Genomic DNA, 17,585 nt, shown 5'->3' on the forward strand with positions numbered 1-17,585 from the left:
ACCTACTCTGACCTATTTTAACTAGCTCATAAACAGGTTGGAGTTTTAAAAGTGAGCCGTTATACCAGTGCTAAAGGCAACCTATATCATTTGCTTCCTGGTGAAAAAAAAGCACGCTCTTATTCATATAAGCAAGGCTACTAACTTCAGCCATCGACTAAACTGAGATGCGACTACATTTACAATTTAGTACAAAACTTGCAATATCCCCAAACTACTACGCTTGGTTTATATTTACACTCTTTGCAGACAAGCAGTGTGTCAACATGCCAGCCTCTTTGGGATTGAATCCTCCTATTGGCTGTATCTAGGATACAGAGCGGGTATTCCTTATAGCGGTCTCTGAGTGACAGCTGAAAGAACAGTGACTCTGAAGGATAGGGGTGGGAAGTACTACAGACCAATTCAAATGAAAGGGAACTGACGAAGTATGCAGTTTAGTGTATCGCTTGCTATAGTAATTGCAAGATCTTTTACTTTGACAGCAATATTGAACTCTTGAGGAGTGTGAAGGAATTAGGTGTTTTGCAGAAAGATAACACGGTAAGGTATTGCCAATGTTTCCAGTTGAACGACCGAGTGTAGGTTTTACTGCATGTTGGGTGTATGATTTCCTGCATTGTGCTCCGTGATTTTGACTTGTTATTCTGTAATTTGGTTCCTGTACGATTACTAAAATCGCTACAGTTCAGTGGTAAGTACAGAAAATCATCTTATTGCTGCTTTGTTGTTGTGTTACAGTGTACTGTACAGTATAATATCGTTTGACTAGTGTAATTTGTTAAGGCCGCTTTTAGATTTTCAGTATTTAATCTGCCGTAGTAGTGGTTGAATACTGGTTATTTTGCAACATTAAACAGTAATATAGAGAATGGTAATTGTAAGTCACATATATTGAAATAATCGGCCCTACAATTGTTTGTGATCTGCTGCTGCTTCTTCAACTGTAGTCAAGTTCCAGTAGAGAGTACATTACTGAGTGACAAATGGAATTTGTAGGCTGGATATTAATAGTCCCACGCTGCTGGGTTATGTGCGAATTGGTAAGAGTGGTGTGGATTTGAATGGGTAAAACAAATGAACACACACGCTGTTTTAGTCATTGTTGACTGACTAAACGTACAATAGCATAAAAGGGTAATATTTCAGTTTCAAAAAACGGATGGTAGTAAAAATAGGAAGTGCAGCATGTCCGTTAACTTGCAAGTTTAAGTGAAGTGCAGCATGTCTGTCAACTTGCACGTCTGATTTTAAGTATGAATATTACATTTTGTGTATGTTCACATATGCACACAGGTATAAGACTTAAGTGTATTTGTCTTGGGAGGGAAGGGTGAGGGGAAGATGACAGCAGAGCAGAGATGGTGAAATGTTTGACTCCACTTTATTTATTTATTTATTTATTGACTGACTGATTTGACATCTGTTTAACGGGGAAGTCTGACTGGGCACATGTGCCCTTTTTCAGTAGCGGCTGGGAGAGAAAAGCTTCAAGGTAACCACTTTAATGCAGGTGGTATTTACAGTAACACATTTTATAATGTAGTTACAGTCTGTATGGCATGGGATTCAGTATAATAAAATTTGAATTGCTGTACAGCATTGTATGAGAATGTACAAAGAACAGTGGTGTATAAGATGGGGAAGAATAATTTAAGAAATACATTACAATGAGATATTAGAGGGGATAAGGAAGTTTTAGTGTTTGAATTGGCAATGGAATGGAAATTTTGGTTGTGCTACATTTAGAAGTAGGTGTAGTTTAATTACTACAATAAAGTGAAATATTAGAAGGGGATAAGCAGGTTAAGTAATTTAGTGCTTTAAAGGGAGATATAAAAAGGTGATACAGGATGTTAAGAGAAGCTGTCTCAAATGAGGAACAGAGAGAAAGCCAGGAGGCAGAGAATAAATCTTTTAGTAATGGTTTGAAAGATGAAGGTGTGAGATGGACCTGATTGATATAGGAATTTTATTCCAAGTTCTGGTTACATTATTGGGAAAGAGACGACTCCAGCAGCTCTGGGAATTTTATTCCAAGTTCTGGTTACATTATTGGAAAAGAGACAACTCCAGCAGCCCTTTGTGGTTTGTAGATAAGCAGTTGTTTATCATTTGACTGAAGAGGATGATTTGGTAGGTAGAATTGGAGTATAGGGCTAATTGCTGGGCAGTTAATTAGGGTATTGACTATTTTCTGGGTTAAGATGAGCTGGGTATACAATAACTGTTGCGAACTTCCTCAGCACTTGTTTTTAGTGCTAAGAAAGGAGGAGGGGATTTCTGTCTACACCTCTTGCAGTTTTCATTTATCTCATTTCTGAAGCCAGTCCCTTCAGCAGAATGACTTCCCTGTTTTCATTTCCCATAGATGAAATGAGATGCACCCACAAGTTAATCAGAGGAAATGTTTGTTCATTTTATTGCCATTTACAATAAGATAATAGCCAGTTAGTTGTGCACTGAATAGCAGGCTAGAAATCTAACTTGTCCAACCTTTTTCAGTTGCATAGTACAGTTTCCAGTCCGTCCTCCAACTTGTTCTAGTCTTCTAGGTAGTTTTCCAGTTTGCTTTTGCTGATTGTCCAGTACGGTTGTAGTGTGGTGGGGGATTATGGCACTCTTGCGGTATCTTGAGAGATTCCAACATGCAGACTATAGTTGAAGTGAATGCTTAAGAAAGAGGTTCTGACCTTTCTTTCTCTGCCTTCCTGCCAGTCTGGAGGAGTGCTGCTTGATACGAGTGCCAGAATTATGGGATTTTACTGGGATTCTTTCAGGGGATCACAGAAGCCTTTCCCTTACCTTCACTGTCCATCTGGGTTGAAAAGTCAAGGCACATTATTTCATTAGAGATGAGAGATTTGTTCAATTTTAGCAAAGAATTGCACTAGTTTAAGATAAGACCACCCTGATGTGAATTTTCAGTTTTAAATACACTTGCAACCATAATCATGAGCATCAGTTTGTATAACATTGTGTTACATTTTAAACTACGTATCACACCCATACACACCTTTTCTAAATTAGCTTATGTACTGCAGTCTGTAACTTGTTTGTGCTGTCCTTTCAAGGTTCCTCTGATCCTATCCATATTGTTTTGCTTTATGTGGTTAAGTTGTTTCTGAACACCATGCTTGCCTTACGTGATCTCGTTCCCTGTTGCACCTTACTTGCTGCAGTATAGTTTATTCATTTAGGTGTAGTTTATTTTGTAGACCTATGTTGCTTTGCATCACAGAGTTGTAGAGATTGTTTTAGTGTAGCATCCTTATTACTGCCCCGCTTGTTTGCCATTATAAAATTTGTTTCATTTTATTGTTCGTTTAATTTGTTTGATATATAAGTTTTTCATTTACATTGTTGTTGACTGGTTTAGCCCTGCTGAGTATAGCTCGTTTTCAGAGGAGACCTAGTTACATTTTTAAAATACACAGCAAATAGGAAAATATAACTGATACCTTATGTATAATCTAGATAAATACAGCTGAATGTAGTATACAGTGTATAACTGAATTGTCAAAACTAGCACCCATTGGCATTTTTGGTGTTATTTAACATCTGTGTAGGAGAATACTAAAGTGTATCTAAGGGAAGTAAGTCCACTGCATCTTGCTTGTCATGGTTCAGCTTGCTGACTGCCCAACAATCTGTTTGATGCAGTGCAGATTGTTTTCTGGTACAGAAGTTGGTTGTTTTTGTATATGTATTTCAGTGGTTAGTACCATTTTGATGACTTGAGTCCTACTAAAACAAACATTGCTACTGATTGTATGTCCTAGTACTGCTTGTTTGCCATGTCACAGACTACTTTTGCCAGTACTTTTTGGTTGTGCCACTGATCATACAGTCTGCCTCCATGTTCTCCGAATGTTATAAATGTTACCAAAATGTAGAAGGATAAAAACAGAGCAACCTCCAATATTGCAATGAAACTGAAATGAATGAGAGAAATGGAATTTGTAGACTGGCTATTAATAGTCCTATGTTGCCAGGCTATGTATGAATTGAGAAGAGTTGAATGATGTTGGTTGGGAAAATAGACACACACACACACACACACACACACACACACACACACACACACACACACACACACACACACACAGTGTAGTGTGGTAGGGGAATTATGGCCCACTACTATGTCTTTTTGCTATTCCCACATGCAGGTTATGGTTGGAGAGGATGCCTAAGAAAGGTTGTAACCTTTCTACTCTGTCTTCCTGTCAGCCAGGCTACACATAACAGATGTCCACTGGATCCTACCCACTTTTTAATAAGTGTGTAGGAAATAGAATTTGGATAGAAAATACAAATATTCTTAGTATTAAGTATAACAAATGGAACCTGGAGTTAATCTGCATACTAGACAGATCTGAATACAGAGAATGTAGGGTGAGGAATTAAATTATTGATGGAAACCACTAGCAAAAGATATCACAGGCATACGTAGGTGACCATCTTCAAACTTAGTTTCAGTGATAAGAATTTTGAGGCTGCTAATTTAAGCATAGTCATAATGAGTAGCAACATCAGATTTCTACAAGTGAACGTATGGAAAATCATGACTACTTAGTTAACTGGCTAGTGAAGTAAGTGTAAGAAAACAGGATCACTAGTAGTTCCTGAAGAATCCATAAGGGGAATATCCTTGTCTGCAGCAGTGAACTGTGCAGTGGGTTCACCAAATCGACTAGAGTTCTGGCAGTTCTACTGAGCATCGCTGGTAACTCAACTGTCCTGTTGTAAGAAGCACTGGCAAAGTAAACGTGAGCATAGCCAATTCTATACAATTTTGGGGGCAGGTAATGGTCTATTTTTATTACAATGGCACAATTTAACAATTTTGGCTTTTGTGGTGATAAGGTAGGACGTTATCCATTCCGTCATTTTATATTTCTAGGGAACAGCCTAAGAAATAATGGAAACTTCCATATGTCTCGTACTGTTGAGAATCAGGGAAAAATCAAATGGCCCTAAAGAAGATATGGCTGCTGTTCAGTTAGAAAGTTAATAAGATTAAAATTAAATATACATGTTCTGAAGAATTGGTATTTAAGTGAAATGTGTGGTTTTGTTTGTTTACGTACTTAGTGGCATTGCCATTAAATTAGAAATTTTATGACGGATGGAGCAAAGTCAAAACTAGACATGGTTGTGAGGTGGTTTGTATGTTTTTTAGTAACCACCCGCAGGAAAGTACCTGAAAGTCGGAATCTGCTCTAAGGGCTCATTTCCTTGCTTTTCTGTTTTTTCGATGGGCTATGTATATATTTTTTTCCTTTCACTACGGACACAAGAATGACTGCTAGTTTACAATATAAAAGCACATTCAGAGCAATAGACTTAACTCCAGCATTTTTCTGCCATTGTTACAAACCTACACTAAAGAAGTCAGTAGTATTTGAATATTTTATAGCTGGTTCTGCATAGCTTGTGATTTAGTAAGTGATAAATTCCTTTTCTGACATCGCATCTTGTTTGAATCCAAGACCAGAATGCTATTATATAGTGCTTCTAATGCTAGAACGTGTAATATTGGTGGCTATTGGAGCTTTTGCACAACAGTTTTATTTTTCAAGTCTGTAATTAATACATTTATTAAAATTTATATCGAGATCAATAACAGTCTAGCAGCCGCTGCTGTTTTTTACGGTTTTTACATTGAAGTTCATCAGAACTTTGTCGCTTGTATTGAGTTGCTTCTTCATTGCATTGCTTTACATGTAGAACAAATTTACACTTCTATAGACTCTGGCAGTTTTAGAGTTTATTGTCACTCACATTAATTCTACTTGCTTGAAAATACTTCTGTGGCCTTTTTGAAGGAGATCGGAGGGAAGGCAGTAGCTACACTACCAGTCATCTCAGAGAATGCAGTAACTAGACTACTAGTAAAATCTTAAGTCATTTTTTCATTACATGCTTTCGCTGCTTGGTTCATATTGGGGGGGTTGAGGATTAGGCAGTCATGGTGAGTTTGTGGCTTAGCAAATATTTGTGTAAATGCTTATGTCTTCAGTTTAATGTTTGCACAGCATGCTCAGCAGTTATGAGCATTAAAGTCTATGCTCCTTCATCTTTTATAATTGTGGAGTAATCAGACAATTTAAAAAACGCTTTTTACAGAGAAGGGATCGCTGTTATTGGTGCAGCTGTGATCCATCTTACCAGATGTTACTGTGACCATTGCCCCTCACAACCATAGATGTCAGTACCTATGGTCTTAGTCTTGTCTCTTGTGTAACCTCCTATTCTGTATTCCTTAGCACTTTCTGATCCCACCTGAACAACTGACCTTCAGGCACAAATGTATCACTTGTTTCCAAAAGGCTATCAAATGTTATTTGGTGAACTGGTCCATACTTATGTCTTCTAAGTTTACTCTATTGTACCAGTAAACCAGTGGGTGCTTTTTCATGCTGTCTGGGGGTGCATCACCAAATGGCCACGCATCCTTTGCCTAATCCTGTTCATGAACCTATTTATGCAGTTGTCTGAACTTGCCCGTGACTCTGACCTAATATTAATTACTTTCCAATAAACATCCCATATGTAACACTAATTGATGCGGTTTGGTTTAGGCAGATCTTCAGTAGCATTATGCTTGTATATTCATGGTACAAAGAAAGCCTTGACCCTATTTTAAGCAATAGTGTATATTGCTGTCTGTCAGGGACAGACTGCAAGCATGGCAACCCTTGGAATAATATGGCTGGGTTACCGTGGCATTAGATTGAGTAATCAGTACCCAGGAAGGCTGGGTTTAATGGACAGCCCCAGTGTACATTTATGGTATAGTGAACATTAACATCCTGTAAAACCAGGGCGAGTCAGTTGAGGGGGGGTGGGCATGTCTTTGTGGGGGAAGGCTTCAGAACAAAGCCAGCACAGTATAATTTTTGAACATTAATAAGAGTGAAACTCTAATGTCTGGCATTATTGTCTGACTGTAAGGATCTTTGGATTACAAGGACAGGGACAAAACACAAGAAGGGGAATTCTGTCAACTCATAGGTAAGAGGCATGTTGGTGCATGTTTGAATGTATGTGTGTGGAAAAGTGAGGGAAGCCTGTTCCAATGTGATGCATGGGCTGCCAGTGCTAATTAGAGTAGGAATATGCCGATTTGAACTCTTATTAAGAGCGATTCAGAGAAATGCAAATTAGTTGATACTGAGGTCTTTCCTCATAGTATCTAACATCTGTGATTTGCGAATTGCTGTATCGTGTAAGCAGGATCTATAAGGAGCTGTTTTTTTTTCTGACTGCCGACAAAAACATTCTGCCAAAACACTTTTCTGCAGACCCTCATACCCCGAAATTGTGTATATTTACTCCTTGGTCACACAACAATAGAGAGAAGAGAGAACTTCACTGTTGTTGAAAGATGTTTTGGCACAGTCCTCGATCTGAAGGCAGTCAAATAAATGGCTGTCGATTTAGATTGGGGAAAAAAAGGGACTGTTGGGATACAGTCGAAGCTCATTCTTCCAGAAGTGGAGTTCTTTCTGAATCCACAGGATTATTATTTATCTTGTGTTTATATATTTTGCAATTTCTGGATGACATATGTTTGATTACTGACCGTGTACAGCTAGCAGACAAAAAGTATGTTGAGATCAAACTTGAAACTGGTGGTTGCATGCTACGATGCATTGTGGTATCTTGCTAGTTGGCACAGTACATTTTATTTCTGATTTACGCTGCAACACATTAGAAAAGCTATTCCTTAAAATAGCAGATGTAAATCGTAAACTTAGTGTACAATTCTTAAATAGTTGAACTTGTAATATTTACTCCACTGTAGAATCTGTAAGGGTAAGGGGGTATTAAAATATTACAGAAAAGTTTGCTAAGATCTCAGAATCTTTGCTCCATAAATATCAGTTAAGTTGGCAATTTTTTTTTTTTTTTAATTGTTTCACTTCCAGGTTTGTGTTTTGTTCTGTTTTCTTTCTTACTCACAATATGTAGTTTTCTGGTTAGCTTTCATCTGTCGTTAGTACTTCAGTTATATTCAGAGTTAGATTGCTAAGTGTGTGTGTGTGTGTGTGTCTGTGTGTGTGTGTGTGTGTGTGTGTGTGTCTGTGTGTGTGTGTATGCATATATAGATATGCAAATTCATATTGCATACATCTTTTACAACCATAAAACTTGTGTCTGTGTGTGTAATTAATATCATGTACACGGGTCACCACAGTGGTAGTTGCTTCTTGCATGTTTGCATGAATCTCGTTACCTTGAATAAGTAAAATGTCTAAAAAAGTGTTATGAGAGGTTTTTTTAAGGTTGGATGTAGTGCTTGGGTTAGGTTGCAGGGTTAGGATTAACATTTATTAGTAAGGTGGTTTGGGAGGGGATGAAGGTGCAGGGTTCATACGTATTAGTTGGATCAGGATGGGGGCAAACCTCCTCAGTCAGTCTTACTACTATTCGATCTTGCTAATGTATGCTAACTGTAATAGTAAAGCCGACCTGTGCCAGTAAACCCAATCCTACACCTTACCTTGGAAAAACCCTTCCCATAATTCTACCACTATACAAAGCATCTGTGATGCACAGTAAAACATGTACCACATCATAATCTCATCAGTACCTTACTGTAACTGTAACCCTCAAACACTCCCTACAGTCTGTTCCCTAAGTCTAACCCGTACACATTTGCATGTGAGCGTGTACACACACCCACACACATACATTCCTTATGTCAGAACTCGTACATGCATCCAAAATTTTGTGTATTCAACAAAATGAACATGCAGTTAATTATGTATATACGGCAAATGTTTGCTCAGTCATTCAACCAAATGCTAAGAACCTGTATATAAAATTCATATATGCATGCATGTATGATTAAATAATATAGAAATAAAATATGTAGTCTTTAGTGCTGACCATTTAAAATAAACTGACCATTCAGAATAGTGAAAACATTTCAAAGACACTAACCCTACCAATGGAAACCTCAAATGTATAAAAAAATAAGAAAAATACCCCCCAAGGGGACTGTGCCCCCCTACACCCTTGCTTCTTTAAATATACCATCTCAGGGATTATACAACAGTGGGTGGTGGAGGCAATTTCGCTTTATCTCAGAGTGCGATCTCACAGTAAACACAACTGTGAGAGCCATGAAATCAAGTGGACTAAGTGACTCACACAGAAAGATTCAGTTACACCACTAAAAACCTGTCTGACTGCATATTGTTTGACCAAAAACATGTTAATGCATTGGAAAAACTACACATTTCGACCATGTGCTTTCCAGTTAAAAGAATATATATTTATTTATATATATGTGTATATATATTTATATATATATACACACACACTACAAATTGTATATGGTATATACGTGAATACATTGTGTGTGTGTCTAAAATATGCATACACTTTTAACATACACATGCTCCTTCCAAGTTTCATTGACTATAAAATGGTTTAAACTTCAGCAATACAAAACAAACCAGTTGACTCTTAATCTCTTGGAAAAAGTGTTTTTTATGCACTCTGCTATCCTCCCCCATTTGACTCCATAATAAAAAAAAAAAATCCCAAATGCCCTTGAGTGGATCTGTGGGGAAAAAGTGGCAGAGCGTTTTACTGTATGTAGAATATGAATCTACGCTCATTAACTAACGGTGGGTTTTAAAAGCTATGGTTAGTGAGTGGAAGAAAAAATAACCGCTACAACAATCACAAGTGTGTGTGTGTTCACTCTATGTATCGGACATCAACTACCTGAAATAAATTAACGGTGCCAATTTTTTTTTTTTTTTTTTTTTTTTAAGAATGAATTCCTTAATTTGATTATATTTGGATAGTCAAGGTGTATACAGTCAGCACTTAACACTCCACCAGTTTAAAACATTTATACATTTGTAATGCACAAACACACATGTTTAAGGCTAGCCAAACAGCAGAGTTTACAGAGATTTATAAGAATGTGAGATACACTTCAGTTCTGTAAGCTGTTTTTGTGTGACAAAATGTGCAGAAGCAGTTAAATGACAACCATTATGTTCTATGTGTCTCTCTTGGGTGAAGTTTTTTTTACACGAGGCAGTTTCTGTGTAGAGAACCTATGCCTTTAAGCCAGAATCAGTAATTTCTGCATTACAGTAAACTCTGTTAACCGGCACCCATGTGGATTGGTAGATGCCAGATAACTGTAGTTTCTGGTTATCTGAGAGTTACTATTAAAAATAGGTCTAACTAATACTGTACCCTATACTATTTGTTTGATTTGACTTGTTTTCGGGTTGGGGAGAGAGGAGTTCCCTATTTTCCCTTTTAAAACTCTGAAGCTTTAAAATCGTAAGGTATATTTTTGCGGGGGAAAATAGAAAGTGCAACACATGAAAATTGTACTGTATTTCTTCAATAGTTTTGTGCTGGTTGCTTGAGTTCAGGATAACTGAGTATTTACTATTTATGCTTATCTTTTGTGTGCTTTTAAAGTTTTATAGTCATAGTACTTTTTAAGTTCCAGATTGCATGTGTTATGATAAAATTAGAAACTGGCAAATTTCTTATGACAACTTATGTCACAGCACATTCTTCAGATTTTCCCTGGGTTTCCAAGAATTTGTACCATTCATATGCTCACTTTAAGTTAGAAGATGGATGTTTTACTAAGTAACGCAAACATTGCTCTTACGCAACCTTTTGTAAAAACATTCACTTGAGTTAGAGTAGACCACTTTTTGCTGCCAGTACAGCACAAGTGTGAAAGAATGGAATAAACCTTTCAAGTCCTTGGCTGAACTAGTTTAAAAAGAAGATTCCAGACATCTCCTCCACTCAGTGAGTGGGTGGCTTTATTTCAATAGCAAAACTGTGATGGCATTTTGCAGGGTTTGCTAGGAAGAAAGATTTAATTGCTGAACATAACATACCCCTACACTCATTCTTGTCTCTTTAGGACTTAATATTAGAGAATGTTGCCATAAGGTACCTTTTGTTTGGCTCATTTGAGTTTGTTTTGTAGAATTAACTTCTTTTCCTCACATGTTCTACAGCAGCAGGCCATACTGAGATTCCCAGAGTAAGATGGGGGCTAATTGTTATTATACCATGATCCCCCCAAAACGTGCACGCTGATTGGCCAGCGTGCCCGTTGTAAATCGAGTTATACTAATGGAAAAAGGTCCGATTGCCGGACTTTTTTCCATTAGTATAACTCGTTTTTTTAAAACACTGCCTCGCTATGTTAAATGGGTTTAACATAGCGAGACAGCTTTAAAATAAGCAACGGAGATCTCCGTTGCTTATTTTAAAGCTGTCTCGCTATGTTAAACCCATTTAACATAGCGAGGCAGTGTTTTAAAAAAAAGCAACGGAGAAAGCAAGATCTCCGTTGCTTTTTTTTTAGTGTTTCGCTATGTTAAATGAGTTTAACATAGCGAGACAGTTTTAAAATAAGCAACAGAGATGTCCGTTGCTTATTTTAAAACTGTCTCGCTATGTTAAACTCATTTAACATAGCGAAACACTAAAAAGCAACGGAGATCTTGCTTTCTCCGTTGCTGCTCAACTCTGATGTACTGCGCAGGTGATGAGTACATCAGAACTGCCGCGGATGCCAGACATCTGCAGAAGGGCAGTAAACAGGCATTATACTATGCCATTATTTAAGAAAAGTAATAGTTTCTTTTCTTAAATAATGTCATATAATAGCAATAACACGCCTGGGTGTGGGTAATGCTAAATTTACCCACGGTTGGCTTTGTTTGGTCCCTCGGGCTTCGCCCTCGGGACCAAACCACGCCAACCATGGGTAAATTTAGCATTACCCACACCCAGGCGTGGGTTATTGCTATATTACTTCACCACCATACCCACCTTTACTTACAACTACCTCCTGCTCTCACACCTTCCTACAATACTAGGTACAACAAAAATGAAAACCACCTTAGGAAGCCTACTACTAACCCTAATAACTTTAACATATTTCACATCCACTCATTCTGTCACCTCACTATATAATACAAATCACCATGCAACACAAGCATACACTAAACGAAACACTCACATTCATTTCCCCATTACAGCTACACTATTTCAAGACAGCCTAATGTTATATATCTACAAAACACAACTAACAACAACACATACCTCTAAGATATCAGTTAAATACCACATAAAACAACACAAAGTATAAAACACATATTACTGATCACAAGAAACCCGCGGTGGTGGTGTTGCGGTAGCGTTGTCGCCTCACAGTAAGACGCTGTCTGGTTCGATTCTCAGCTAGAGCGTCTTCTGCATGGAGACATGCGTGAATGGGCGTACCTTCATTGAAGGTTGTGTGTCAGGGCTGGTAACTTGGCACGTAAAAATCAACTACCAATCATTAGCGGACCGGAGTTCCGTTGTGGCGGCCCCTACCCGGGAAAAGCCGAAAGACGCAACATTACTGATCAAAAAACTGCTCATATCAGGAGACATCCACCCAAATCCAGGACCAAACAACCCCCTACTCCCACCCAAACAAAAGTCAGACCTACTATCATTAACATAAATACCAGAAGTCTGACAAACGTCCTGATTTCCAAGCCTTCATAACCCACTACACCCCAGATATACTAACTATCACTGAAACCTGGCTAAAAACACACTCAAAGTAAAATCCCTAGAAATCCCACCCCCAGCATTTCATAACGCAGGAACTGTAATCCCAACTCTAGCCATAAACAACACCAAGAAAATTCTGCAGTTACATCCCCCCAGGCAACAACTCTCTCACCATAGAAGAATTATTACAATGGATCTCAGTCAAACTTCCCAGTGAAACCATTCTCTTAGGTGACTTAAACACAAACTGGACACTAGTAAACTACCCAAAACATTACTATCACGCTGGATGTCTACCAGACACCCTGAGTGACCACCTCCCTACATTCCTCTTGCAAAAATGCTCTAACATAACTAACCCTATTATCTTTAGACAAGTCCGAGATAAAAGAAAACTAAATACACAGGAACTAAACTACATCCTAAAAACATTGTAATTCGAATCCACTACTAGCACTAGACTTGGACCAAGCCGTAGACTACTTCAGTAACACTTTCACTAACATCCTCATCTCAGCTGCACCCATTAGAAAGATCAGAATCAAGTCAAATTATGCTCCATGGCTAAGCAGGGACACAAGAGCCCTGCTAAAAACCAGAGATAGAGCATGGAGAGCCTGGAAAAAAGACAACACCAACTTAACCAAACAAAACTACCAAAAACTAAGAAACCAAGCAAAAAGACAAACCATACTCGATTAAACAAAACTATTTCCTCACTAGCCAAACCAAGCACACAAGCGACCCACAAAAATTCTGGAATTCCATAGACTCCCTACTCAACCCTGGAAAAACATCCACCAATAATAACACCAGACATTGCATCCCAATATAATCAACATTTCACTCATACAAATTCTATCACTGTCCTCTTAGATCCCCAATACCTACCACCCAAACCCACCTAGCAAGCCCCTTAACAATATCCCTTCTTTCACACTCTCTCCAGTCCCCACCACTACTATTAAACAAGCTCCTACAAAAACTCAAACCCACCACCCTTGCTGCATACAACCTGCCTGCTGACTTCCTAAAAATGGCAGCTGATTCCCTCTCATACCCAGTATCTATCCTAATAAACCGCTCCATACAGGAAGCCTACATCCCTAAACTATGGAAAGTATCTAACATTATCCCTCTTCACAAAGGAGGAAACTCTTATGAGTTCTCAAGCTACCGACCAATAGCCATCCTATCCCCCTTATCCAAAATACTTGAAAGGTGTGTACACTCCCAAGTGGTGCAATTCCTAAACTCCAACAACCTCCTGTCACCCACTCAACACTGCTTCCGACAACACCATAGCACTACTACCGCTCTTCTGACCTTTACAGACCTAGTGAACCTACACAGAAACAACAACAATTTCGTATCAGCAATATTTCTAGACTTATCAAAGACATTTGACATGGTGTCACTCGCCATGCTACTGGACTCCATGTCCTCCCTTTGCTTTGCCCCTTCCACTATAGCATGGTTTAAATGCTACTTATCAGACAGACAGTAGTCTGTCCAGTGGCAGAATACACTATCACCACTACTCCCTACAACTGTAGTAGTCCCACAGGGTTTATTATTAGGACCACTACTTTTTTTCATTTTTACTAACCGCCTACAGACCTCCACCCAAAATGCCTCACTCATACAGTACGCAGATGGTCATCTGCTCTGCACCATCACTCACAACCCTTCAAAAACTTACTCAAGACTCCTTCACCTTGGTAGAAAACTGGATTACCCAGATTCAACTAATCCCTTAACCCCAACAAAACCAAACCATTTTCACACCTAACAAATCTATCAACCAACCTTTTACAATCCCTGCCAAAAATGGTACCAACATCTCACCCACAAACCATACCAAACTCCTTGGTGTGGAAATAGACAACAAACTACTGTTTGATGTACATATAGCACAAACCATAAAAAAGGTCCACAAAAAATTGGGGACACTATATAGACACACAAAATTCCTAACTGACCAAGCACACGTGACACTTGCCCAAACACACCTTCTATCTACTGTAATGTACGCCGCTCCGATTCTTACCCACATAAGAAAACAGGACCTTGAACAACTTCAGTCATGCTACAATAAAATTGCCAGATTCGCTTCTAAATCCAACTACAAATCTCACCACTGTCATGCACTGCGCAAACTGCAATGGCTAGAACTACCCCAACTACTCGACTATCATCAACTAACAATTGCCTACAATATTTTGAACTATCCACTCAGAACCCCATCTCTTAGTCCACTACTAACCAAGCACACATCAAATCGTCCCCTACGCTCTTCAGAAAAAAACACTACTGTCCATCTCTAAAGCCAACAACTATGCAGGACAAGCCCTATTCTCCCACAGGATAGCAAGAAACTGGAATAACCTTCCCCCTACCTTTAACCTCTGCTACATTGGCCAATATGTTTAAAAGCTCTCCTAAAAGTCCACCTTATGAATAAATGGATATACCCATGCATCACATAACATTTAAACATATCATTTGTGACCACGATTTCTAATCTCACTGTCTGATGTATATATTATATTGTATATCTGCTTGACACTGTATAACAATTATTTCAATCTGCTGAACTTTATTGTGAACTGTACATAATCTATGTCTGAACATTTGATGTGTGAACTTATAAACTGGAACTAAAATGTATGGAGCTTTTCTCCCTGGGCCTCCGCTGTAAATGGACCTGTGTCCAGTCAGACTATCCCGGTAATCAAATGTAAAATAAAATTCAAATGAATAAAATAAATTCTTTTGAGCTAATAAAAAATGAACATCACTCTCTGCTTTGCTCCATGCAATGTGGTCTTCAGTTCGCTAAGTTGAGTTTTGACATTTTAAATGAGTGAGCATTTTTTTTGTGTTCCTAATAATTACTTTACTTCAATTGTAGTGGTATGAGCAAATAAAAATATGTAATGGTTGATTTTTATAGCAAACATCTGTTTTCTGAGAAGTATCTACATTTGCCTATGACAGCCTAGTAGCTTACTAAAATATTTTACTTTGTCTATTCTGAGTCGCTGTGAATCTAAGACTTGCAGGTTGTGTTCACAAAGGTTCCAAACTACTGAAATGTTAATACTGCAGTTTTCGAAAACTCATTTCCTTAGTAACGAGTACCCACAAGTTCAAATGATGTAATTCACTAGGAAAAGTGATTTTGTTTTCTCTGCATTGGACAGGTCTCCTTCTGCCATTGAGCTCTCCCCTTGTCCACCCCCATTCAACCATTCTTTCCCCTAGGATGAAAGTCTGTAGGCCTGATCGTTCTCCTTGGATGGGAGTGGGATGCCATAATCCTTGGTGGTGAGTTTTTCAGGCCCTATACCCCAACACCTGCACTTTAATTATCCAAGGGTTGAGTATGTAGTAGACCATTGTGAGGTCACATTCAACTAGTGCTGTAGTGCTGTCCTCTCCCTTTGAGACAGCATCTACTGAGTTGATTCCTGGTCTCCACTAAGGTTTCTGCTTGGACACATGCTTCACTTCTCCACCTGGCAAAAGTGAGCTGACATAGCCTCCTCATTCCTCTCCCCAGCTGCACCAGGTTCAATGCTTGAATCAGTAGTCAAGGCAGAGTCATCTGGGTCATAATCAGGGTCTTATCCCTTTGTTCTAATGGAGTTTGCTATGAAGAGCTTTACTGTTTGTTAGAAAATGGCCTTGGGAGAATTGGTGAAGCCCACTGGATGCTCTGTTCCAAAGAGATGGAGTTATTAATATTCAGGGTAGCCCTATTAAAAAAATGGAAGTATGCCTCCATTTCCTTTCTGATCGCTAACTTAGCTGTGGTTAGTGAGTGGAAGAAAAGAACACAAATAACAGCTGCAGCAGTTACGTGTGTGTGTGTGTGTGTGTGTGTGTGTGTGTGTGTGTGTGTGTGTGTTCACTCTATGTATGACATTACATGAAATACATGACAGTGCCTATTTTTTTAATAAATTCCTTAATTTGATTAGTCTGTGTATCAAAGTAGCTGTGTGTGTGAGAGAGACAGCAGTTTGTTTTGTCAACTGTTGCTGTCTTACCTGGTTGTGAAAACAAGGTCTCAAATGTTACAGCAGCTAGAACAGAACTGAACTGAATATTCATTTTTTGTAGTGATTCAGAGGTTTAAATCTGTGTTGGCTAATACCAGGCAGGAGGCTGATTTCTGAAAGGCAGTTTTCTTATTGCTTTAGATGCAGGCACTACAGTTTTGAATTTTGTCACTTCATAGAGCATGAAGTTGGTCATTTCTAATCTTCAGAGGACTGAGCAAAAATCCATTTTTGTAAGTGCTAATACTTTCATAGGCTAGTTTCATCCATCTATGCTTACTCACATCCACCTCCTATTGCACCTCTGTTAATAACCACCACCATCCACAGTGGGAAACAAAGTAGATTGCCAAGCCTTTCTTCCATATCATACACACTTGCGGACAGTTTAGAAGTCGCCAGTCTGTCTCCTGCATGTCTTTGGAATGTGGAAGAAAATCCATACAAACACAGAATTCTCTGCACAGAAAGCATTACAACCAAGAACTGAACCGGAGTACATTTTGGTGAGAGGTGACAATGCTACCCTCTGCACTGTCCCAACAGGCTAATTACAGTAGCATTTAAAAATAAATGCCTTCACTAGCCAAGGCACTGGCATGATGGTGTGGCAGAAAACGTAATAATGAAGACAGGTGTGTGTGGGTGGGGGGTGGGCATCTTCTTGGTTGACACAATGTAACACCAGAAACTTGTAAATAATAAACTGGCTCAGCTTCTTGGTTGACACTGTGTGGTGATTTATAATAAAATGTTTAATGAGTGACTATGAATATTTCATTTGAAAAGTTTGTAGGGCGAATCTGGGGAGGACATGTTTGATGGAACTGTTTTTCAGTTCGTGTTTTGGAAAACACATCAGACTTTTATGACTTTTAAAAAGTTTTTAATGAACAAAGAACATTTCTGTGGAGGTCTATATGAGAAGAAATGTTA

The 17,585-nt window shown here is 38.6% G+C and overlaps 1 protein-coding gene across 1 annotated transcript in view; it reads left to right on the forward strand.

Annotated features, from left to right (window-relative positions):
* Positions 1-343: 343 nt before the first annotated feature.
* The window catches only part of CEP68 (centrosomal protein 68), an 864,321-nt gene continuing 847,079 nt past the window's right edge, over positions 344-17,585 (forward strand). Inside the window, exon 1 of the mRNA XM_044055708.1 lies at positions 344-543. The gene's annotated coding sequence lies outside the window, so the exon portion shown is untranslated. The remainder of the gene's footprint in view (positions 544-17,585) is intronic.

Source organism: Protopterus annectens, chromosome 1.part2 (genome assembly GCF_019279795.1).
Source record: "Protopterus annectens isolate FY-2018-M chromosome 1.part2, PAN1.0, whole genome shotgun sequence".
Taxonomy (NCBI): domain Eukaryota; kingdom Metazoa; phylum Chordata; order Ceratodontiformes; family Protopteridae; genus Protopterus; species Protopterus annectens.